The sequence below is a fragment of the Frieseomelitta varia genome, unplaced genomic scaffold (genome assembly GCF_011392965.1).
Source record: "Frieseomelitta varia isolate USP_RPSP 00005682 unplaced genomic scaffold, Fvar_1.2 scaffold_317, whole genome shotgun sequence".
Taxonomy (NCBI): domain Eukaryota; kingdom Metazoa; phylum Arthropoda; class Insecta; order Hymenoptera; family Apidae; genus Frieseomelitta; species Frieseomelitta varia.
The window spans coordinates 306,860-334,404 of NW_025110054.1; the positions used below are offsets into that span (position 1 = coordinate 306,860).

At 39.0% G+C, this 27,545-nt stretch overlaps 1 protein-coding gene across 1 annotated transcript in view; it reads left to right on the forward strand.

Moving 5' to 3' along the window:
* The first annotated feature begins 392 nt into the window (after positions 1–392).
* LOC122529964 (dopamine receptor 2) overlaps positions 393–27,545 on the forward strand; it is a 53,121-nt gene continuing 25,968 nt past the window's right edge. The window contains exon 1 of the mRNA XM_043656532.1: positions 393–1,756. The gene's annotated coding sequence lies outside the window, so the exon portion shown is untranslated. The remainder of the gene's footprint in view (positions 1,757–27,545) is intronic.

The following is a 27,545-nucleotide window of genomic DNA, read 5'->3' on the forward strand; positions in this document are numbered from 1 at the left end:
TTAATTGCAAGCGAATTGACCGTTATCAAGATCGCAGCCGACCGTTCGTCCGTGTCTCTTAAAGATTGAGGGTTCGTCTCGGTTTGTCGCGACACGAGTTTGCTTTTCCGTCAAAATTTCGCCGAGCGCGCGTGCAAGTTTCGAGTCGACGACGACGAGAGTGGATGACTCGGGAGACTCGGTCGCGTCTGTTCGTTAGCTAATTAGACGACCGCTCGATCTTTGAAGGAATTAAAGTTTTTACCGGGCGTTGAAGTGTTCAACGGTATCATCTGTTCGGCTCGCGAATTTAACTAGAGTGCCAGGACACGTATCTCGATTCATCGACTCGATCTATCGGTGAACGAAAGGATGCTCCATTGATTAAAAGTGTTTTTTTTTTTCTTTTTTTTCACTAGTTCGCGAATATCCTCGTTACGCGAAGAGGATCGAACACACGGTCGTTGGAAATAAACCGATCGGATCGGCTAGAAGATAATTCGGTGAAACAAGTCGTCGGGGAATTCGGCGAGAATACCTCCTCTCTCGCGGTATATATCCAATTACCCTCGTGGATAATGCGCTCGAAGGAGACAAGGAAACGGGGAAGATGAAAGGTCGATTCGTAATCGAGCGATATCGTTGTTTCGCGAAACATAGTTAACGAGAGGAACATGCCGGGTCCTCTGGGCTTTGTGGAACAAAGAATCAGCTGGTAGAATCAGCTTCCTCGAGCTCGAAAAGGGCAAACGTTGCCGCTTTCGGTGGGATCCTATTTATCCGGGGAAAGGAATCCCCGGTACGCGGCTGAAATTGCCTCTCCCCGCGAGCTTTACGTCAATTATCTTTCGAAGATTGTCGGCGTGGAACGACGCGTAAAACCGTTGCTCGAGCGAGTGGCGCGCGCGTCCGACCGAGCGCTGACGAGAGCCGAAACACGAGAGCCGCGTCTTCGAAATTTTCCAGCTGAGTCTCGTCGACGAATAATCCGAACGCTTCCTTCCCATCCTCTCGCCGTGCCTTTATATTCAACACGATTTTCCTTTCTCACGAAACGAAGGAAGTCTCTCTCTCTTCCTCTCTCTGTTCCATCGTTTATTCGTTCGTTCGTCGTTCGTTGATCGAACCGTAGCACGCGTTTCCCATATAACGTTCGACGTTGTTCAAAGGGGGACAAACGTTCCGCGGCGCATTGTCGAACAAGTCGGGTGGAAACGGGACGGGTTTGAACGTGCAAAGGACATCGAACGAGGGAAAGGAGCGAAACACCTTCGAAAGCCAACGGAGGCCTCGACCACCGGACTGCGGATCGATCTCGAAAGAAGAAGCTTCGTGGTGTTCCCTCGGCTCGCGCGTCCTCCAGATCCTCCAGAAATGGGGTTTTGTACATGGTGCGTTTAAACGCTGATTCAGTCCGCCGTTTGTATCGCGCGCGACACTCGGCGAACGATCTGTCGCGGAGGACCAGCGGGCAAGAATCGGCGTGTGTCCAATCGGATTTGCGTGTTGAGCAAGGATCATCTGTTTATCAACGGTGCGGACTGTGTTACTCTGGTTCGAGTGAATATTGAAGCGGATCGAACGTGTCCACGTACATACGAGGTGGACCGGGTCGATTAGCACGGCACTGAATTACTTTCCGGTTTAATTGCCAGCCCTGTAATCGAACCCTGCGGAACCATAAATCGTTCGGGCATAGAGGCGAAGCTGGAGACGGAACGCCCGAGGGAGGCTGCTCGACGCCGTGAATCCGCGCACGCTGGATCCTGGACGTCAGGTAAAAAGTTTCTCGTCTAATCGATCGTCCCTTTCGCCAGCTGTCTCGGTTCACGCGTGTTTTCACATCGTTTTCGTCGCGTGATCGTCGCCGATCATCCGAGGTGAAGCCCTCGAACCGTTCGGCCGCGATATTTTTATCTTTCGACAAGTTCGTGTCGCGTCGAACGAAAAAAAAAAAGAAAAAAAGAACCGAATGCCGAGGCTCTTGGCACCTTAATGAGAATTCGCACGCTACCCCGCGTTGTCGGTGATAGAAAAAGTCACATCGGCGTGCGTGAACACGATTGAACCTCTTGCGCTGGAACGACGTGTGGCCAGAATATTTTCTCAGTTTTAAATATGTTTAAATGTAAACCTAGGCAAAGCAAATGATAACTTTGTTACTTCTCAATAATTTCCATCCAGTAATATCGACGAGTTCAAAAGAAAAAGACGAATTATTGTATACGGTTCGGTCACTCGTTATGGTCCGCAATCGGTCAAGTCAGGCACAGTCAAGAGCTTTTTCTCCCAGAATAGCAATATTTCGTTCAGTTTTAAGTATAACGCAGGCGAAACAAATAACAAATTTATTACTTCTCAACAATTTCTATCCAGTATAATTTCTATTATGCCGACGAGTTTAAAAAGAAAGCGACGAATTATTGTACACGGTTTGGTCACTCGTTATGGTCCGCGATCGGTCAAGTCAGGCACAGTCAAGAGCTTTTTCTCCCAGAATAGCAATATTTCGTTCAGTTTTAAGTATAACCCAGGCGAAACAAATAACAAATTTATTACTTCTCAACAATTTCTATCCAGTATAATTTCTATTATGCCGACGAGTTCAAAAAGAAAGCGACGAATTATTGTGTACGGTTTGGTCACTCGTTATGGTCCGCGATCGGTCAAGTCAGGCACAGTCAAGAGCTTTTTCTCCCAGAATAGCAATATTTCGTTCAGTTTTAAGTATAACGCAGGCGAAACAAATAATAAATTTATTACTTCTCAACAATTTCTATCCAGTATAATTTCTATTATGCCGACGAGTTCAAAAAGAAAGCGACGAATTATTGTATATACGGTTTGGTCTCTCGTTATGGTCCGCAATCGGTTCAGCGCAAGTGGTTAAGTGCTACGCAACGTCGAGAACTTTTTGTCCCAAAATTTCAATATTTCGTCAGTTTTAAGTATGTTTAAGTATAACCCAGGCGAAAGAAATAATAAATTTACACACTTCTCAGTAATTTCTATCCAGTGATATACCAATGAATTCAAAAAGAAGACGGATTATCGTACGATTATTGTATGTTTGGTCACTCGTTACGGTCCGTGAACCAGTTCACTAGCGCGAGAGGTTAACGCGAGGTTACCTGTTCTCTGATCGTCGAGCATCATCCCCGGATAATTACCCAAATTACACCGAGGCGAACGACTCCATTTCTTCGCGTGATTTTGTCTCCGTCTATCGCGGACGCGGTGCTGCATTATGCAAAGAGGACGGTGGCTTTTGTCGACGGAATCAGGAGGACCGATACGAAAGCGTATCGCTGTGAATTACGCGAGAGTGAAGAAGAACGACGTTGCAGGAGGAAGAGTGTCGCCCGTCTTTTACGCTTCGCAGCGACGAGTGCTCTCGAGGGTGGCGCACCCGATTTCTCGCGATGATAGCGTTGATAACGAAGCGATAGGGAAAAGCGTTTTCGTGATTCCATTAGAATGGATCAGTCTAATATCCTAGTAGTGCCAATCGAGTTAAAGGGTGTCTCGATCCGATCCGAGAACGGCGATAATTTCTCCGCGAAACTTGCGCCACCCTCGATTCGTAAATCGCACGGTTTATTGTAAATTTCTAATCGATGTTGGGAATCGTTATGAATTAATCAACTGAAAAGCTTTAAAGACACACCTCTAATCGATTATTATGGACGTTATAATGTCTGAGAGGAGTACTGCAGATTTTAGAGGAAAATCGACGAAATTTCAGAATTTACTTTTCTAATGAAACTTTGGAATGTTGTGAGAAAAGTTTTTAGGCAAATTTTATTTGTGATAAGATTGTCGAAATTCATGCAATTTTAATTTATTATGGATATTATAATGTCTGAGAGGCACTGCAAACTTCAGAGGTTAGGCGATTTTAAAATCGGCAAAGGATTGATTTACTTTCTAATGAAATTTTAAAATATTGTAACGCGATTTGTAAATGAGAAGTTTTTAGAAAAATTTTACTCGTGACACGACCGTCGAAATTCATACAATTTCACATTTGTATCAGGAACTAAAGGAATATTAACATTAATTAACACCAGAATTACCGACGACTAAAGTATAATATTTGTAGCCAAGAAATTAAAGTGCAAGGTACGAGAGAAAGTTAATAATACAATAAAGAACATAGGCTTCTCTTAATAAATTGATATATATTCTGTTAATATATATAATATATTTTTATTAAATATCTCTCGAGTATTTAAAAATACACTGTCACAAGTATATGATATAAATTTTCCATAGAAAAATATAAGTTGGTCATTTCGATCACTTTGATAATTCAAATACTAGCACTGTGTTTCAGATATGTCATGTATTATTATACGTTTAAATTTCCCGTAACTGCGTAAACACCCTTGTTACAATACTGATTTTGTCACGCGGCAAATTTATAGGAAGGCCAGAAATAATGAGGAAATTATTCAAACTTCTTAACAATTCTTATCTCACGTTTGGAATCTCACGGAAAGGCTCAAACTGCGGATTTTATGTAAATCCACGTAAAATTTTAAGGACGCAACGACACGCAGAATGCGCGTAGACGCGCGAAACTGTAGAAAATGTTTCAAACATCGGCGCAACAACGAGGTCAATTCATAACGAAAATCGTTTCGAGCGGCGGTAAATTAAGGCTCATAAATTTTTGACCGCGTAACCCTGATTAATCCCGAAGCCTGGTCCCAATACATCGAAACGAACGTGCAATTTAAACGTCGAGCATAAACTCACAAATGCGTAAATGCATCTGCTTAACGAATTCGCTCGTTGGAAAGTTCCCTCAGTGATCCGCGTCCCGGCGAAATCTTCCGGCCTGGCAAACGGCGAGATTAGTTGGCCCCGATGCCTCGTTGTCCCGGAGATTCCGAGTTCACAAGGTTCCCCGCGGCTCGTTCGATGGCCTCGATAAAACGAAATACAAACGATTCGTCGCAGAGAGCCTCGAACAAATCGTCCGAGGACAGTAGAAATTTCGGTCGTCGCATTCTTAGTAATCCATCGTTGTCCTCCCGCCGTGCAAAATTCTCGCGATCGTGCGTCCATCTTTCTCTTTTAACGGAATATTCAATATACCGCTCGCGTCGATTTCGCTTGCAACCAGATCGTCGTGTCGCTTTCAATTAACCGCGCGTAATTGGGGATAATTGCTGTTAACAAACGTTGCGGCGCGGTTACGTAGCCAGCGGGTTCTTGGGTTACTTGGCTCGCTGCAACCCTCCCGCGTCTTCCGGCTGCCAAGAAACGATGAAATACGGACGACGACGCGATAGGAGAAATCGCGGCTAAAATTCGCGATCTCTCGTCGGTATGACGATTCATCTTGCGTCAAACGGATTAATCGGGAATCCGACGACGAATAGCGACGCTCGTAATAACGACGAATCCGGCAATTAACGATTCGTTCTGACGTGCGTTCACGAATCGGTACGCTCGCTCTCGAACGACACGGCTAATTTATCGTCCTAATCTTTCGCTTAATATCCCCAAGAACCCCGTCTCGAGAGTTTATTCCGTATTAGCATAAGATATTGCGGATGAAATTCGTGTGGTGCAGCACTCGGTGGGGGATGATTTTAAATTAGCTTTGCAACCAACTTGTGAGTTGCAACGGTCATAAACTCCGAGGGCGTCGTTCGTGTAATTGAAACCGCGTGCTAAATGGTTCACGTTTCGTTGTGTTTTCATTTTTCGTTTCTTAGTTCCTCTGTAACTCCTTTTCAAACTCTTCAAAATCGGGATTTTGCCGATAAATTTTCGTCTAGCTGACGAGCTGCGTAATTTTCTGCTCGGAACGATTTTTTCGAATATTGCTCGCGTTTCAAATTACGGGGGAAGCAAAGTTGCCTCAGTGCCGCGCGTCTGACCGTGCACGGCCCTATTTCCCTTACGCCGCTATTTCGTCAACCCTCCTTGGGATCGATATGTACTTACTGTAGTCGAAAGTAGAAACACTTCAATTAATACGATCGTTTTCCACGAATCAAGTTAATGTACAAGTAGGTATATATTCCACTGTATATCGTTCAATATATACACTTCATTGTACATACAGGGTGTCCAAAAATGTTGGGACCAAACTTAGACTAAGTATTACTGAGGTCAAACAGATGAAAAAAAGTTCGGATAAACTTATGCCCGGAAATGACTTATTGAAAAGATACAAGCGTTCAAAGATTTATGGACAAAATTCGTCTTATGATTCGTTGTACAGAGTCGTATACGTATTACAAATTATTATCATTATTATTATACTTATTATCCTAGGTCACATGACCTAACTCGATTTATGGGGTCATGCAAAAGAGTTGGTTTATGAAAAATACGATAGAAACAGAAGATCAACTTTGGAATGTATTCAAAATGCATTTACTATTATTTTCAATACAAATGGAACATTTGAAAGAGTTCGACAATCATTAATTCGACGCCTGCATTCTTGCAGAAGGAAGACCTTTCGAATATTTCTTATAACTGTCGCAATGAATCATTAATATCTTTAAAATAAAGCATTTTCGGACATAAGTTTATATGAATTTTTTTTCATCTATTTGACCCCAGTGACACGCAGCCTAAGTTTGGTCCCACCCAGTATACGAGATGTAACAGAATATGCGGGCATAACTTCACTAAATTGATGGATACATAGCACGCTAAAATAAGGAAAACAAAATTTATAGGACATAATTTTGTCTCTGAGATACGTTTTTGTATCGTATCGATTATTTACGGATGTTTTCACAGAAATTTCTCGAAGTGATCCGACACTTGGCTCGGATATGAGTTTCTGAGTAAGCGCTTTGTCATTGAGATTCTAATTTGATTAAAATTGCTTGACACTTGTTCAAATTTGTTAGCCACCGTCAATTATACGTTCATGACCTATATTTGTAACTCGGTTTATTAAAAGAATTGTTGGGAGACAGAAATTCCATTTTATTCTCTATTTTATTCTAGAAGCAATATCGTGTTTATATTTATATTTTATATTTATATTTTAGTGCCGCGAATCTAGCACTGAAGTTATGCCCATACATTCTGATACATATATCGTGTACATAGTTTGATGTATAAATTGTACAATTTAATATAATAATTGTACAATCTATATATTTTATCTATATATATATTGTACAACAATTCAACAAAATATAATTATCAAATTTAACACGTATTTTACAAAAGTTCAGTTTGACACGTGAGTTTCGTTTCACAAGCTTCGTTTCACACGCTACTTGCAAATAAAAATGTTTCAACGAGTGGCCGGGAATAAGCCTTTGTAGGTTTTGAAAACGTACATAAGTAAGTGGAATCTTGGAAATCAGAATTCTACGGGGAATTCTCGCTACGAGGATCTAAAGGAGAGTCTCAAAGATCGGGCATGATATCAAGAACCTCTGACGCATACCGAAAGTCGTCTATCTCTAACATTCGGGAATTCCGTGAACTGAAAGATCTAATTGTTTCTCAGCGTTTTCTTCAAGCGATTATGGCAACGTAGACGATGAAATAAAATAAACGAGAAATATAAGAACGAAAAATTTGTATTATTTAATCGTATATAATATAAAATAATATACTATTTAATATAAAATATTAAAACTTGATTCTTAATTGTAGTGTTATTAATTAAATATTAAAACTTAATATTTAATAGTATAAAATATTAAAACTCAATTAATTAAATATTGTTATTAATTAAATATTAAAACTTAATATTTAAATAAGTTATTAATTAAATAAGTTATTAATTAAATATTAAAACGCAATTAATTAAATATTGTTATTAATTAAATATTAAAACTTAATATTTAACTTAATATTAAACTTAATATTTAAATAAGTTAAAAATGGTGTTATTAATTAAATATTAAAACTCAATACTTAATTGTAATGTTATTAATTAAATATTAAAACTTAATATTTAATTATAGTATGTTAATACTTGTAGTATATTCAATATTAAGCTTCTATATCTGGATGAACCATTGAAAATACTTATAAAAGATTCGAATCCAACTAAAAGTTCGAACATATTTGCAAGGTACTCGATCCAATCATTACTCCTCCTACATAAGGGTAATAAAAAGCCACGAAAAAAGACGTACAAAATTCGACGCTCGATCTCGATTCAGGCTCGTTTTCACGAAACCTCCCGAAATCGTGCTCTATATCGAAGTTGAATAAAATCCAGGTTTCGCTGACTGTTGTTGAATATTTCTTTCAATAATCGTCCGTGGAGTAAACAGCCTTTAAACCCGGCCCGGAAGGAACGTGCTCGGATTTACGAACCGATCCTCCAAAGCGGAACTTGAAATTCCTGTTTCCAATCGGCACGAAGGGAACTGCAGCCACTTCTGCTCTTACTCCCTCATTCTTCCCATCTTTCTTTTCACCGTTGTTTCTCCTGCCGAAGAAACGGAGCAGAGTGCACGAGAATTCGATAAAATGCACGCATAGTAAATAGAGGGATACCGGGTGTCGCAGTACATTTGGCAAAAGAATTGATTTTACCACAAAAATGCAGAAGTAAAAGTACGCGATAATATTCTTTACGATGCTTTTTTTTTTTGAATTTGAGAATCTTTTAAATTTCTGACTGAAAATTGATAACCTGTTGAGGGCAATTGTTGCAATTTACAATCATTTTTCAATCAAATAGTGTATTTTACAGATATTAACCTAAAATTCCAGAAAATTCGCTTCATATCAGCACTCGATCTTACTATGGTTACATACTATGGTTACACCCCGTATAACGCAGCTAAACGTCGCGTCGCATCGATTCGATCTTTTTGTATTTTTTTCTCTTTTTATCGAGAATTCTTTTATTTTCATTCGTGCATTTCAAGTAACAGTTTCGCGAACTGATAGGAGCATCACGGGGATCGACTTTAAAATGTTCGCTTGAATCGGAGCGGAAACGGAAGCCGGCCAGCGCCGAGAGGAAAGAAAAAAGCACTCGACGACGATCCGATATGGCTGGCCATTGACACTGGATGACTTCCGGTTTGCATAGAACGACCGGCCAATCAGCCGGCAATCTTTCAATTTGACACCGGCGAGCAATCGAGCCTCGTAGATCCCTCGTTCGACCGCAACAGTTCCCTTAACAGCTAATAATCGTCGATTCTTGGCCGGATTATGTCACCGTAACACGGATTCGTCGCGTACGAGTTGCTCCGCGCTCGCGTGTACAAGTCCCTCCTTCATTTTTAGGCGGCACTTTTTGTTTTTTACGCGAGTCTGTTTTTTATAACACAATTTACACGCGGTACACTTTATACGCGATATCAATTCACGCGGTCAGAAGATACGTTGCAGGCATTGATCGAAACAATTCAGCTGTGCTTTAAAATCTCAACAAGATTTAAAGAAACGTTGCAGCGAATATCATGCAAATTTAATATATTTTAACTTGACAAATCGTTCGAAAAAGAAATTAACACTGACAATGAAAATGAAGTCGAAACTTGCAAATATTTCAAGCGACGAGGATAATGAGTTTGTGCCGGTTAAAAGGAAAAGATTCATTGCTCTGAATTACAGTAACGATAGTGACACCGAATAAAATTTAATTTTGTTTTTTGTGAAATGTCATTATTTTTTTTTCACCTACGTGAAATAAATATGTGTTTCTATCACTTGTGCCAGCTTCTCTTTCCAATCTTCTGCACTGACAGATTTTCGAAGTATATCGAAAATTTCTAATCTAGCGATATCCCCTCGAAGAAACGCTTGAAACCAAGCTATCTAGCGCGCTGAAAACTTTTCAAACTACCCTTCTTCCCACGGACTCGATCGTCCCAAAGTGCTCTTTAATCGCCAGTTTGAAAATCCTTCTCTTTTCCTGGCAGTTACATTTTTATCATTTTGATAAACGCGCGCTTTTTCTGTAATGTTACTGAGGAGGGCGCGAACTGCACTTTGTTGTGCGTTATTTCACGCTGTAATATGCCTTTATTGTTTGCGAGCGGTTGTCGCGTGTGTAGCGAGGGCCAAAACAGAGGAAGATTTGCAAATAACGAATTCTTTTGTAATGCAAAAACCAAGATTTATCCGTAATTTCTGTTTGAACGTATAGTTTTCATAAACAAATATTCAAGAAAATACATTAACATTTACTTGGGAAAACTTATAAACAATACGGTTCTTTAAATATATCGTTTAAGCAAATGGTTTTCTTTGAAAAATGGTAATATTCTTTACGATGTTTTTTTTTTTTGAATTTGTGGATTTTTTAAATTTCTGACTGAAAATTGATAACCTATTGAAGGCAATTGTTGCAATTTACAATCATTTTTAATCAAATAGTAGGATATTAACCTAAAATTCCAGAAAATTCGCTTCATATCATCACTCGATCTTACTATGGTTACACCCCGTAAATTCGTCGTTAAAAAACAATAATTTTCATCAATTTACACAGTTGTGTCTTCAATAATTTCCGAGCCATTTGACAAAATATGTTCCAACTTTGGCGATAAAAAAAAGTATGTGCCAAATATTTTCTCGAAAACAATATTTCTATATTTATATATAAAACAATATATAATATAATATTATATATTTTTCGTAAACGACATTTGCATACTATTATATATAATAACAAATTTCATCAGAATCGGTGATTGACACCTCAGTATGTTTCCTTATAAAATGTCTTAACTACTGCGTCGAGAGCGTTGAGATCGATCTTTTTACGAGGCCAATTCTCTTCGTGCCCTTTTCAATCACGCGACTCGAAAGGTAGATCTTTCTCCCGATGAAATTGCACCCTTGGGCAAACATCAATCCCATAAAGTAATTTTTGCAATTACAGGCCTGACTATAAAGATACTACCCTCACTTTGTATTTGCAACGTTGCCTGTGCGTGGACAGTGTCTCCTACAGTTTAGAAAACGCGATGGAAGTCGTTCGAAGGGGCCGATCGTTACGCTTAGTTTAGTAAACGTCCAGTCTGTTTTCAAAGTCACGAGCAACTGGACGCTGCGAGAGCAAGAAGCCGGCTTTCAGCTGGCGAAACAGGGCTTACACGAGCTGGCTCGTATCACGGACAAAGTGGAAACGTGGTTTCACAAGTCCGCTTTACGTTTTATAATCTCTCCTCGCCGAATTAATCTCGGGATTTCCTTTTCGAACAGTCGGGAGATCTCTTTTGGTTGGTACTCACCGGGCGAGTCGCTTCCGAACGAAACCTCCGACGGATCTTTCGGGCAAACTGAATCACGTGGCGCCTCTGAAACTCCGGCTGCTTCCGAACCCTTCGCTGGATCGATTGCACTCGAGTCGAGAGAGCCTTGGTCGACTAACTTATTCCGTCTGTTGGCGATACGGAGACAGAGGGACGACGTCTCACGGATGAAATCGGGCCGTTTGCTTGATTGAATCCGTTCTCCAGCCACATGGAAACGCCACGGGAGCGTAAATCGAGAGATCAACGCGCGCCGAGGAAAAACACGGGCGCGCGGGTCTTGACGAAGCCACCCTTGAGAAAGTCTTGGAACCCTTTACCCGTTCCATGTTGGAAATCCTGCAGACTAGGATCCCAATCTCTCTCTTACTCTCTCTCTCTCTCTCTCTCTCTCTCTCTGCTTCTCCTCGCTATTTCTCTCCGAGACGTTCGGTTAATCCAGGCTTAGAAACGGCCGAAACGACGAACAGTCGACGAACGAAAGCGCTAAATCGGCCGATCTTCAGCGTTATCGTATTCGTCGCCGGGAGTTCTTCTCGGACTGTGCGCGAGACCGCGGCGCACTTGGCGAGATTAACGATCGGACGTGCCAGGTACAGCATCGGCGATTAATCGTGTTTGCTGGACGGATAGCGCGATCGATCAGCGCGTTGTCCGTCCGCTACGGCGAGTCGAGTCGAAACCGAGAGCACCGCGGAGTGTCGAACGCTCTCCTTCTCGCCGGAGAGATTAAAGGAAAAAGGGAGGACGAAGAAAGGGAGACTATGTTTTATGAGAGTAGAACGGCGGTGAAATGGGCAAACATAGCTAGATAAGCCGACAAACACGCGGAGGAGAGGCAGACGAAAGGGAGAGAGGCCCTCGAGAAGGCTCCTAAGAAAACGCAGTTAAAATTTGATGTACGAGAAGGGAGGCATAAATGTCGCGATAAATTCCGAGACTGGTGCGTACGGTTGAGGGTGAACAGGCGACACTGACCCCCGGATCCGCGATGCTCCATACGTATGGTAAATGCACGTTCGACCGATATCGTTCCCCGTATCGATCTCGCCCCGAGGAATAAACTCCATTAAGTTCAACCCCTTCGTTGCCGATCCCGATAAAAATACGCGTATCCAGCTTTATGGTTATCGCTCCTCTCACCGTGCAAGTTGTAAGAGTTTGCGTAAAAGGCGCTCGGAAACCGTTCTCCGTAGCATTCTTCCTGCGTCTTGTTTTTCCTCTTTCTCTCTTTTTTTATTTTCTGGCCGTTCTATCGCAACTGCCTGTTTTTCTTCCTCGCTCGCGCGCTATTAACATATTAATAACACGTGACGTATGACATGATAGAACGGAAGCAACCCGTTTCTAATTTGCCCGGAGACACACGCACCGGGAGGGAATATTTCACGAGGACGTCCGTACGACAGCGCGTGACAGCTCGCGGGCGAAACTTTTGCATGCAAATGCCACTCGAATTTCTGATCCCGCCGGTATCTCACTTTCTCCTCGTTTTTAGCTCCTTTTTTTCTTTTTTCATCTATACCCGTACGAGCGAGGACCGATAGGGATCTCTTTGGCCGTCGCGCGGCCAGAATGGGAATTAGGTTCCTACACAAACCCGCCCTCCGCCCTTCTAACATTTCCACCCCTTTCATTCTTTTTCCTCTCTTCGACCAGGTGCGCTCGATACGCACGACCTGTCGTTTCTAAAGAGCCATGCACGTCCCAGCATTCCCAGATTTCGGGAAATTTGTGTAGAAAAAACGCAAACGACTCCGACTCCGTGGGAAACGAATTCCTTGGGCCGATCCGATTTCGAATGAATTTCGTTTATGACGATGAAGCGCCTGTAACCGGTGCAATTGACGAGCGTCACGTAATTCATGGTTGGAATAATTCTAGACTACGCACTGTTGCTCACGAGTGTGCGTTTCAATCGATCTGCGATAATAATGTTTGACTGTGGAATTATTGGCGCGTGATATCCTTTTTTGGCGAAATCGCCAAGATACGGGCCCATTGAAACGTTGTCCATTAAAAACAGCAATAGTGTGATTCGCTACTTGTTGTATATATTCACGCTTGTTCTACTTGCTGGACAGATTTGTCACTTGGAGGCAGTTTGCATTGACGTCGATCATTTTTCTCAGTCAGATTCTCGAAGTAACTGACACTCGTAAATTAAAGGATCCGAAGAATTAAAGAATCCGGCCTGTCGCCTCGTAACTCAAACTTCGTTTCTTACGATCAATTCGTTTCTTCGGCCTCGGGAATTTAATATCCCGCTGCTGCGTTTTCGTGTGAACAGCTACCCGGCGAAAGTCAATTTTTCTGACAGTTTGTCGGAGCCTTTCGTTCGTCGAGCAAAAAGCCAATAAATGACGCGACGACACGTGTTGAAATGTCGAACGTGTGACACAGGTCAGTTTAATATCACTGTCGTCGGGCGTTTAATTAACAACAACGCTCCAATTCAAAGGCACTCGGGCAGTTAAAGATCCGGTTCGATTATTTTAATTCCCACGCGTCGGCAAGCCTGCGCAACGAGTTCTCACACGTGTGTGGCTGGAAACTCGGGGAAATCGTGCAGGTTCGTTAAGGTTGGCCGGCACCAGGCAGCGGGAAAAGTAAATTCGATAAATCGTCGCGCGAGCCGATATTTTGGCACGGTTTCCCGGCTAAAAGTCGTTCCGCGACTTGCGTGACGAGCGTAGACCTACTTCGTTAAACCTCGGGGTTGAATATTTCGTTTTTTTTTTCCTTCTTCTTCTTTTTTCTCCCAGCGACGGCCACGGCTTCCACGACCTCCGCGCGCCGAGCGAGGGAAAGAAAGGTCGTTTATAAAAAGCGCCGCTTCTAATGATAAGTAATTATGTACATGTTTCACGGTTAACGCCGGCGATTGGTGTGCGTGCGATCTTACACTTCTAACGGAGGCCTGTTTACCCTCGGTCACCGAGATCTTGGCCTCGCAGCCTCGACATGGTCGAAGATCGTCTCGTGAATCTCTCTCTCTCTCTCTCTCTGTTTTTTCTTCTCTCAACACGCGTATTTTACGTATATACGTCGAGTGATAAAATGATAAAAGCAATCCGACGAAAAATACAGAGAGAGAAAGTTTCAACCTCTTAGCTGTGAACGACGAGTATAGTCGTCGTGAAGAAGTGGCAATTTCTTTGCGTAACGACGAGTATATTCGAGAGAAGCAATTGAAACCGAAATTTTTCGTGGAAAATAAAATTTGTAAATTATATTGCAAATTACATTATTTTTATAATTATATAATTATATTGTAAGTTGAATTAAATTATTTGTAAATTATATTTGTAAATTTTAGACAATTTAGAATATTTTCATTTACTTTGACCAGTTCCTTTCACGTCATTTCTAAATATTTTTTTTTGTTACGGTCGCTTGTGTGCGCTATGTTGCGTGACTTGTACTATGTGAAAGTCAATCTGGAAATGATCCTTCAGAATTCATTTTTGTTATATAAAAAGAACAATGGAAAATTAACGCGTGCAAACTTCCTGCCGGAGTTTGAAAAAACCATTGAATTGCATCCGACCGAAGATAGAAAGTCAACACGTACAACCACAGTTAGTCGGCAATCTACGACGAACCCTACACGTTTTATTGGGGAAAAAATTTTCCAGATTACCAAGCACATTGTCAAAAACCCAGACGAAGATGTTCGCTGTGTTCAAAATTCTGAAAGAACAAATTAAATTTCTAATTTCTTTTCATATCCTCCAAATATTTGATTCTTTGCTTAACGAGAAAACTACAAATGTTTGAGTATTGTAAATAATCTGAATCGATTTAAAAAAAAAAAAAAAACTAATGTTACTAGTGTTACTTGTTAATTTAATTCAATTTTACAGCAGCTGATATAACACAATAGACGAGTATAATCGTCATCGCGTCGTTCCAGCGACGCAACATAAACGCCCACTTTTAAAAACGGCGCCACAGTCGGCAGAAGTTAATCGGGAACGAATTAATCGCGTAGCAGGTCTACGTTGTTAATAATACACTCTGTAATTACTGAGAATTATGTTCGCTGCATTGCGACACGCCTGAATATTCCTCCACGCTCGCCAATGGGGAATAAAATCTACGGGAATATATATCTCTGACGTAATTTTTCATCTGAATAACTAATGGCCCCATAAGTTATTCAACTTGAACAAGGTCCACCGATACGCCAGTAGTAATAGACCGCCACTGGTCAGACGCGGCGTTTCGGTTTATCTCGCGACGGTAACGGCCATCTTCCGACAGTTACATCTGTACGAGCAAATAATCCGTCAGATACGTCGTCGTCAATTTGCCAGACTATGTTATCTTTCCATTAGCGGGAATAATCGATGCTCGAATATATATATATATACATATTTTTACAGCGACCCCGAGAGTCACCCCTATTTTTACTGCGGAGATTACGCGATTTCCGCCGCGTAATCTCCTGTGTGTTGTTAACCCGTAACAGGGAGGTTGGTAAAAAGCGTTGACACGACCCGCCCATTGGCTACAATAAGCGGATTATCAATCTCGCGAGGGTGTCAGGGCAACAATCACGGGGGAATTTTTTACCGAAGGCTCTCCCTCGCCGATAATATCGAAGGAGCTGGCATTGAATTTCTGATCGATAAATCTGACCGATACACCTCGCCAAAAGGAGGTCTTCAACGAGTGCTGAAATTACGAGCAAAGAATTAGTTCATTTGCATCGTTAGCGTAATATATACGCACAATTTTCCTGACCAGTGCATATATCCCCAATTTTCGTGATCGTTATCACCGGAATTTATATTTCCGAACAGTTTGTTATCTTCTAAGACTATATAAAAGACAAAACATTTCACATCTTGAAAAATCAGAAAAATTAGCTGAAGAAATTATTGAAGGTGATATTAAAAAAAACTGAAAATACCAAAGAAAACGCGAAAAGTCACAAAAGTTATTGCCATCAAGGTCTATTAGGACAACGTTGTCTTTTTACTGTTTGAAAATTTTTTATTTACGTAATAAAAGAAAAATGGGCGTTATCATTTATTCTTCCTTATGAGGCAAATGGATTAATACACGTTTACGTTTACCTATATTATACGTGCCTTTAGTTTTTTAATCCTTTGGATGTTTAGTCTGTACTGAAGTATTCTTATAACAGACATATTACAGAATAACGAATATTGAATAAATATATCAAAACTGTAAAGTTCCGAAATGAATGAATTCCTTATGAATTTCTTATATGCTCCTCGTATTAAATTTTTAAACTTTTGAAACTTTTATACTAATTTTAACCATTCAGAGGATTGATATAAATCTTTATTGCACGTCTTTTAGTCGAGGAAATTCTCGAATGTTTTACGTCAGAAACGTATAATTTCTACACGCTACTGTCAAACGTTGCATTCGTATCGAGGTACATATATCTTGATATATACATATGTATTTATTGATACATTATACTTTATCGATACTTCACTGATATATTGCATCGATGTAAACGCGTTTGACGTGCACAATTTCGATCGATGGAATTCAATTTCGCATTTTGAAAGATTAAAAGTAAAAAATTTCCGAAAGAAGCATTTACATACGTTGCATTTATCTCCATAATCTTCATAAGGTCTTTTGATTGTTTCTGATCAGTATGTGAAATAATTTCTGTATCTGTTCACGTAAGATCAGTTATATCGAAGATCTTGAAGATGTTCATGAATGATTAAATAAAATGCAAAATTCATTCATCTAATTACTATTACAAAGGAAATATCGAAACACTTTATCAATTATTGTATCAATTCACTACACTTCACTTGTTATTAACATGTATTATTATTGCATCATGTTACTAAAATAATACGTCTAAAAATACGCTTAACCGAGATCGTGATTTCTTTATTCTGTTGTTTCAATTGTCGAGACACGCAACTTCACGTTCGATATACGCTCCCGCTTGAGGGTCTTAAAACCTTTTATTTTTTATTCGATATATATTCCAGCTAATAAAATTTCCAAGTTACACGTGTGTTTTGTAATACAACTGATAACACATTAACACTCTACAGATACTCTCTCACATAGAGTATGAAGTATCGTTTAGTAGTCCAGAAAGTTTTGAAGTAAATACACATTTCCCCTAAAAGTTTCTACAACTTCTGAACTTCAAACTATTGATACCAGACTACGGGATGTATATCTATATTTAGAAATACACGCGAACACGCGAACACGCTGTAACTTTTAATGCACGGGACCTCTGTTTCGTTTTATTGATATTGAAATTTATTCGCCGCCAAGCAGACTCTAAAGGCTTCACGAAGAGAAATTTCGCGCCAGTGAAACAAACGTTGCTTCGAGTCCGAGATTTAATCGAGACGATAGTCCCTCTAGCGGTTAATTGACTTCATTATCGGCGTATTGGCTTAATTTACTTTTCGCGCGAGTCCAATGGCGCATGCAGCGCGGAATTTTTCAAGAGAAACGAACCATCGATCGCCGGGGGAAATTCCCCGTGACGACTTTTCGCATGGAACGAGAAAGGATAGTTAAATTCTTAGTAAGTCGGCGGGTAGGGGCTCGTAAACCAGAGTTTCAGCTAGCGACATATGGCAGAAGCGTACCGCCTTTCACCATGTTTATTACCCGATCGTAAAAACGGACGAAGGATAATCAAGTATCGCGGATTAGACTTTAATTAAAGACAAAGACGAAGCAGCGCCCGATATCCAAACACGATCCGAGCTTCTGTCAAAATTTTATTGAACAAACGACCGAAGATCGAGGACGCGAAATCTGTTTAACGAACGATGTGTCATCTTTATCTACTGCCTCTTATAAATGGCGGTGCGCTTCGTAACGGGCAATATCGTACTTTGAAATATCGTTAATCTATCGAACGATGAATGTACCTGCATCGCCAGGAAATATATCTTAGAGAACACACCGGGAAAAATTATCAGTTGGTGCTCTTTGAAATTATTCAACGATCGTGAAACGAATATTTCAAATGAAATATATTATAAACGAATATTTCAAACTTTTCACATATTCGCACAGTTAGCCTCTTGCGCTGGAATGACGTGCCACGCACGTCGAGAATTTTTTGTTTTCCAAAATTGCAATATTTTCTCAGTTTTAAGTATATTTAAGTAAAACAGAATAGACAAAACAAATAATAAATATTTATTATTTCTCAATAATTTCTATCCAGCGATATCGTACCAACGATTCAAAAAGAAAGCACGAATTGTTGTATACGGTTTTGGTCACTCGTTACGGTCCGCAATCAGTTGCCAGCGCAAGTAGTTAACCTCTAACGCACGTCAAGAACTTTTTGTCCCAAAATTGCAATATTTCGTCAGTTTTAAGTATATCTAAGCATAACTCGGGCAAAACAAATAATAAATTTATTACTTTTCAACAATTTCTATCCAGTATAGTTTCTATTATGCCGACGAGTTCAAAAAGAAAGCGACGAATTGTTGTATAAGGTTCGGTCACTCGTTATGGTCCGCAATCAGTTGCCAGCGCAAGTGGTCTAATCTTCGAATAGAACGGTACCTGCAGTGACTATCTCAAATTCGAACCGTGTTCAATTCTTTTATTACTCGTTATTTATACTATTACTTGTTATTTTACTAACTAAAAAGAAAAAGAAAAAACAAGACAAGATAAAACTGAAACCAAAAACCAATCAAATTTATACGTTGCCGAGAGTTAACAATGTCCTCTGCAATCTGGCAACAGGAGAACGAATTTTATTACAAGAGCCTAACCTAATGGGCTGTAACTTTGAAGTTACGCGATTTAGGAGACAATGACAGGATGTGAAGGGCCGTGATTGCCGCACAATTGGCTGTCGGCGAGACGCGTGAATGGCGAAAGTGATCGAAGAGGGGAATTCTCGAGGAAAACCAGAACATGAGAAATTTCTTCGACGCATGATAATGGGTCGGGGCTCGCACATCCGAAAGGATTTATCGAGACTCGTATATCGTTCGCAAACGCGACAAAATCGTGGACCAAAGCTTCTTGTTCGACTCTGGCGAGATTTATGGCGTTGGCAGAGGCAGCGAAACACACGGAAACGCGTGCGAGTTACACGGAGGAGAACTATCGCAAGTACAGCCGAAACAGTAGATCAAAAACAGAGGGTCCGACTTCGAAGCGAGTAATTCCGAGCAGGATCTTTCAATTATTCTCAAGCCCGGCGCACGACGCAATTTTCATGGAGATCAATGGACGAAGGTAGTAAATAAATCACAAGCAGAGTTTTCCGCGTGAAATTTCGAGGGATGCGCACATATTTTTCTATCTACGAAGCGAACGGATGCTCAAACTTTCTGCAACCAGGGGAATCATTCTCGCAAGGATTTCCGCGAAATAAATCGCCGGGTGTGAAAACGAAATGGCGCGTGGCATGTTTTCGTTTTCGATACGCGAAATCACATTTTCGCATTATTGAAGTAAAATGTTGCTCGGCTGATGTATCGGTTTTGTTCGAAATTCTTGTGGGTTTATCTCTAACTCGCGAAGAGAAAGATTCTTCTTAGAATTGCCTTATTATTCCGCGTTTGAAATGGCGAATGTTACCATCACGAAACAACGTCTCGAGTAATTTTCTGATCTCGTTGTATCAATACTCTTCGCGGCGCGTCACACACGACAGATTATTCAAGGATAATTGAAATTGAAACAATTCTACGAGGCCAAGTAATTCGACCGTATCTATACGTTCAATGTTCGACGAATCGTTTGCCAAAATAAAAACAGGATTAATCAGAATTTTATTCTTATTGGTCAAATTGTCACTTTCCGACTCTATTTTAAGTGAAATTCGCTGGCGAAGAACTCGGGGCGAAGAAACTCAAAAAAAGAAGAAAGGGGAGGATCACGCGAGCAAGATTATCGCAAATACTGGACGTTCCTCGAAGACTAATGACTCTTATCAGAGCATGCTCGATGCAAACAAATCGTATCTCCTACATTAGAAAGCATCTCTCCGCCCACGGTGGACGGAAGAAGAGGAATCTTTCGATAGAAAAATACTGGCCGCGGCCGGGGTATCGAGTTTTTCCGACCATTTGCTTCCGTATCGATCACGCGGTCGATCTCGTTCATCCGTAAGGATCAAGTTCAACGATGGCCTTCTTCGTTTCACACGAAGCGCGACGAGATATCGAGCGGCCAGAGGGATCTTGGATGCCCACGATAATAACTATTAAGCGGCGGGCGCCTGTAAATAGCTGGCTAGTTGCACCGCTAAAGAACCGCTCGTAAATAGAGACACACACGCCAACAACTCTTGCATTCCACGGGGAAAAAAGCAACTTCGATACTGTGTTGCATCGGTTGTTAACCCGATTTCTCTCGCTATGTAACCCCCTCCACCGGCATTCAATTCGCCCCCACAGGGCACGAACATATGTGACCGCCGATTCGGGTCACTCTTCGGGTCCTTTTTGTTCGTAATCATTTCGCCCCCCGTGCGAGATATTGTAAAGAGCAAAAGATTGTAACTCTGGAATAGGATTCAATTCGAACTCGCTAATTTCGATGCAACCGTGGTTGATCAATTACTTGGTGAAATTGTATATATGGAAATTTATTGTAACGACTGGCGATAACAGTTTTGTAAGTATGATAATGAATATATATGTACTTGAGCAGTTAAAACGAGATCAGCTTGAGATAACCAACTAATAATATTTTATTATTTTTTATAACTATTGTCCCACTTAAAACCGAATGTCTAAATATCTCCTTCATTTTTAACGATATGGAAGATGTTTTACAGTGTTTGAATGATTTAGAAAAGGAGTACATAAAATATATCTTTTTTGTAATTATTTTTTACGAACTTCTTTTTATATCTTCAATATTTTTCGTCAGGTATATGTCAACATGCTGTGTGGCAAATAGCATCGACAGTATAAGAAACAAAATTATTAAAAAGATATATACTGTGTGAAACATTTTTGATATTGGAAACAAAGAGAAGCTTAGGTATTTGGTCACAAATAGGACACTTTCTAAAAACTAATAATCCTTACCTCTTCAATTCTTCGTCGATTCAGCCAGAATCCAGAACACTTCCGTTTTCTTTGTACTGTCTCTTTAAGTTGGTTTTCAACTCGGTAGGTAGTATTTATTGATACGTGAGGAATGATTTATTTTTACTTTTTATCGGAAAAAATGTTCGAAAAAGCTCAGTTTCCTTTGAATGGTATTTTGTGGACGTTATAAATTTACTTTAATTACACTACACTCTTGAGTATTTTACATACACATACACACACACACACACACACACACACATATCTTTACCAGGTGCAATCAAATTTCCATAAAATTACATTCAGTTACAGACACACACATACTCTCTATTGATAAAAACAAAGATATTGTACGTAGTTTAGCCATTTCTCGCGTTCAGAGAAAATGATTAATGAAAATGTGAGAGTACTTAAGGGATTCAATAACGACTAAAAGCACGAAGAATTATCGCCGAAACTAACTGTATATCATGAAGCACGAGAGACGCGCACATCCGAGATATTTGGCATCTATGAGGAGACTATCTCGAAGTCGCGATGCGTGCCACTTAGTACAATTTCCGAGTTCCGTCGTCTCTGTTGAGTAGTTTCGTACCACGACACTTTACTCTACTAAGTTACTGCATTATAACCCATGTGACGTCGACATTCCGAGTACATACATTTACCAACTTTAGAAAAGTTCTTTTCCCCAAGTTGATGTAAACACACGAAATTCGTAACATCCATCTTCTCATGCTGAACATTTTAGTATTAGATAATATTATAATATACCTTAATCCGTTAATAGAAGATGATGAATCTATGTATCTGACAAATTCATTGATGAATCAATTCTTCGTAGGTTGATTTATTTCAGTCGAAAATAAATTGTGTCAGCTGTGCTACCACCAATGAACCAATCCTAATAAATATCTTGTTGACCATCGTACAAAGAAAAATGGCATTAATTGTTTATACTGCGATATTTTTAACGTATCTTCAAATTTTTATGAGTATAACTGAACAAGTACATCACAATTATTAGGACAGTTATCGAATTTGATATTAAGTAATGATCTAAGAAATATAATAATTTAGAAGAATTAATAATTTGAATTATATCTGCACAAGAATTTACTTATAGAAGATTATATTATATTCAGATACGACTCGATCGAAAATTAATACAACACCATATGATGCAAAATACGCGATTCACCAGTACATACATACGTATATATGAGTCAAACGATTTATTATTATTGAAAATTCTTTTCCCTCAGATGTGTTCAAATTCCCGTCCAGCGATTCGTTAACTTGTCACGTGTATCAAGATTAGAAGGAAGGGACGAGGTTGATCGATGAGCAATGTCCTTTTTACGATAGCTACCATTTTCTACTGTCTATATTATACTTCTCTATTACACAGGGGTCTATTACATGGAATAAAGTCCAATATGTATTTCTCTTTCGATTCAAATTTCATACGTAAGTTTCTTTCCGAATACACGAATATGCAATGCATTTATTTTATACACTGCATTCTTTTTTCTTTCTTTGTAAATTTTATACATCACAGTTCAATGTGTACAATCTGCCATATCAAAATAAAATCTATCATTGTCATTTATCATTTGTTATAAGAAAAATTAAGAAGTACAAAAAATACCTTTTATATATTTAGTTTCTAGTGCTTAAATTCTTTACTTTATGTAATTCTATAGAATCTATTAGATTTTTTATGATATTATACTTCAAGTAATATTTTTCTTAAATTTTTTTTTCTGGTAACAACAAGATCAATTTTACCTTCTTGTAATTAATAATTTACTGACATTCTGCGTTTCTGATGTTTATATTTCTTAATATCATCTTTACAATGGATTCTTTGAGACAGTAAATCAGCACATGTTCATTTTATTCTAACATGGCACTGTATACATTTCATCAAGCTCAATGTATGTAGATATACATATATATATTTCATTACATTTGAAAACCGCATATAGAAAACCAGGAGTACGCTTCAAGAATCTCTGATGCACACCAAATATCTACTTGTAACATTTTGAAGATTCTCTGAACTAAAAAACATACTGTCAATTGTTTCTCAATATTTTCTTTATCAATTTTTTTTAATTATCAAATTAACCTATTGAGAATCAAACAACAGTTTATAATGTTATAATATATAAAATATCTAAATTCCTTTCAATTTTATGCAGTTATAGATTTTATCCAGTTGGGAGAAATAATAATAAAAAGGATTCTGAATAATCTTGAATTCCACTTTATAATCACAGTTAAAAAAAAAATAGACTCAACGATGTAAAATAATTGAATAAAAATTTGAAATGAAGTATTGTCTTTACATGATACCGATCCTTGAGAGGTTAGGTTGTAGTACACGTTTGAAGCGATTTTAATAGTGAAAAAGATGAATACAAGCAAACAACAAACGAAAGAATGAAAACCTATAACATTTCACTGTAATTCGGACGAAACCAAAGAAAAATTGTAAGAATCTTACAGATTTCGAGGCCAACGACCAAAGCTTCGAAACTACTTGTACACGTCTCTGTACACTTACTTACTTCTGTCAGACTTCTGTCAAACCCGACGAGACTTTACCAAAGCAAATGTTAGAATTAAATAGATTGAACAATGCAAAATGATTAAACAGAAATTTCAAATCAAGTATTGCCATTACGTAGTACCGATCCTTAAGAGGTTAGGTTGCTGTACATCTTCGAAGCGATTCCAATAGCGAAGAAGATGGATAAAAACGAACGAAAGAATGAAAGCCCGCGACATTTCACTGTAATCAGGACGTATCCAACGAATCTTACAAAGAGTTCCACTAAACTTTGAGAGTTCGAACCGTACTTGCGAGCTGTTTGACCGCGTCTCTGTGCACTTGTCTATTCCTGTCGGGAAACCCACCGCTAGCCGAAGCGGCCGAGACTTTATCGAAGAGAATGTTTCAGATACAGCGTGCTGTCAGCTTGTTAGCGCGAATGAATATGGATTATCCCGGACAGCGGTGCCGCGACAAAGGTGGAAATGTCGTATCGGCGCGGCGCGGTTCGATCGATCGATTCTTTCCGCCGTTGCAACAGCGTTCGAGGGCCAGCATCGTATTTGCATCGAAGAAGCATTGCGGTGCCACGCGTGACTACGATTCTGCACGTTCACCTCTCCCGCGCCCTCTTTCGATGTATATTCCGCTGAAATTTCACGATACGTTGGTAAATGGAAATAGTTGTTGGCCCGTGTATAACTGTCGCACCCGGTGTTCGTGCCTGTTCGAGTTTAAGCCGCCGGCACGGACAATTACGTTTTAATTAAAGTTATCACGAAATCTGATCGGACAGGCTGCATTATTCATTCGGCTAGGCGTGAAAATTCCTACCGGCGGCCGAAATCACGCGCAACGCTCCGGGAAGCATTATCTTTCGGTGGCACGATTGAGATTTATAATCGTGAGGGATCTCGGGCGTACATACTACGTGACCGTTTCCCTCGATCACATTGGTCCTCGTCCCATTTGAAAAAAGGTTAAAGCCAGAGAATTCTCGGATGAATGCCTCGCGTGATCTACGCTTATCGACTTTTGACTCTTTTCAAGTGTCTTTTAAGTCTTTTTCATCTCTTCCATTGTTGAAGGGCTGATTTTCAATTGTGTCCCACTGAGACGCGAAAAATAAACACATTTCATCGTTCGAATGTATGTATACTATAGACATTTAGGCTGTTTATTTCTGACAGAATGTACATAAGTTTTGTTAGAAAATTAGTGGCATCGTAGAATATTGTTACATAATTTTCAGAAGTTAAAACGCTATCCGTATGTACGACAGTATGCACGTTGACGAAATTGTGCGTATTTAACTTTAATGCGCCATTGATAAGGTTTTAAATAGGCAATTTCAATTTCACATGATGTATGTTATTAATAATTAATGTAGAAAGATAATATTGCACATTTTTTTTTTTTTTGGAATAATCGCGTGTTGAAACAAATCGATCGAAGCGTTCGCATGTACGGGGCACGTTCATAAATATTTTGATACCGAATGTAATATTCTTCTTGGGTACATATATTTCCAACGTCGTGATAGGGGAATGTTTCCTTACCGTTAACTCTTTATCTCTTGTAATATTTGGGATCTAATCTCCTGTTAAATTTAAACAGAGAGAAGGGATACGTCTACATTGTACGAGCTTTGTATTTATTTTTATTATTTTTATATTTATAGTCGACGTTTTTTCCATAGAATTTTAAATGACTTTAATTTTTAACTGTAACATTTTTACATGGAAAAAGTACATTCAGTTTTCATCGATTTAATTGATATTAACTATCGTTTTTATCAATATTTACCAACTTTGTGTAATTGTTTGTGATAAGACCAGAGGCTAAAGTTAGATAACAAGAATTTGACTTTATCTAGGATAAAATTCTGTCCACCTTAACATTAACAAGTCAATTTTATATTTTTAACATTAATCGATTTTTTATGCTCAGATTACATTGAGTAACAAAATTTCGAGCACAAAAATATTCAGCTGCATTTGTGTTAAAATTCAATACCCTTGAAACGTTCGAGTTTGTTCCTACGAACTTTTGTCTACCTCAATTATTCTGTGGAGACACAGAGGAGGCCAAGAATTCAATTTTGTATTTATAACATTATTACAACTAAATCTACAGATCGAAAATTATAGATAAATACTGATGAAAATTTGTATCAGAGAAATGAGATTATATGAATATTCTTCTGATATAATAAAGAACGCAAGCTTCTATCAATCTATTTGACTGAATATTATTTAAATCTCCACAATTGCGCGGTTATAAGTTTATAAAATTTCTATTAAAAGTATAAATTGCTTAATTTGATTTATTTACTAGTTTCTGTGAAGAATTCTGTAGAGTAACATTAAGCTTAAATGAAGAAACATTACATTTGTACTAAAGTTTACCACTCCTAAGACGTTTGATTTCTTTCATCCTGTTTTGTTTAACCTTTCAATCTCTGTTCACTCTGTAGAGGTGCAAAGGAGATCAATTTTTAACATCATTCGATTTGCTCAAATTCCATAGAGTAGCAAAATTTCGAACATAAATATATTAAACTACATCCGTATTAAAATTCAATATCTCCGAAATTTCTTTTGACTTTGTCTATGAACTTTCATTACGAGATGTGTTCATGTTCGCGAACGTATGGAACATTGAGCAGAATTGGAACACGAAGATCTATCTGGTGACGGCGCCCGCACCATTTTCACGAATCTTGATGCGCGATCCTGAAATTCGTAGGACACGTCGTTCGTTGGTGCATTGCATTCATCGATAGGATATGAAACGAGTTATCTGACGCCAACATCGTCGTCTATCTACGCGACAGGCGCCCATACTAATGGAAATAAGAGATGTCTACAGCGTAGTATAGACGCAAGATTCCGATAACAAGAAAGATAATCAGATATTTCATTAGCAAAGGTCGAACTGTATCCCCGAGTTGATCGTTCCAGTTATGTAAATGTCTCTGCGTTACATTTTTGTTCCAAAAGCGTTATATGCAGAATATTTTTGTACAGAAATCATGGTAAGAGCTAGATTATGATTTTATATTCAAAAATAAGTCGAAAAGAAAGAATTACATTTTTTTTTTATTTAAGAATACTTTTTTTTGGAAAAAATCGAGTTTGGGAGTTTATCTGGTATAATTAAATTTAGCTATTCTTAGCGGATTAGTCAGGAATAAATGATGAACAGAAAGTTATTTACTTGAAAAAATAAATGAAGGTGAAGTGGAAACTTCCTTTCTGAAGAAATTGAGTTTGATCAAGTTTATATTTAAATTTAGCTGGCTTTAAATTGGATTAGTCAAGAACGAGTAACGAACAGGAGTTCAGCAATAAAATAAGCGAGGAATGAAATAGGAGAAATAATTATTCCCTTTAAAGTATTATTTTTAAGTTCGATCAAGTTTGAAAATTGTGGATTTGGTTAATTCAGGAATAAATAACTGCGAAAGTAAGTGAAAAAGTAGAACAATTTTTCATAACGCGCTTCTCGAGAAAATGAAATTTGAACGTTTATCAGGCGAACGTTTGTTTAACTAATTTTCAATTAAACACGTACAAATTGTATTTTCTTGAAAACGAAGCCTTATGCTGAAAAAATTCTGTTCCACATTTTTCACTATGTTACACTTCTGACAGATGGAAATTTGAGTAATTCGATAAATTCTCAAACTCGATCTCCTCGGAGACGAAGTCTCAGAAGATCAATTGAGCA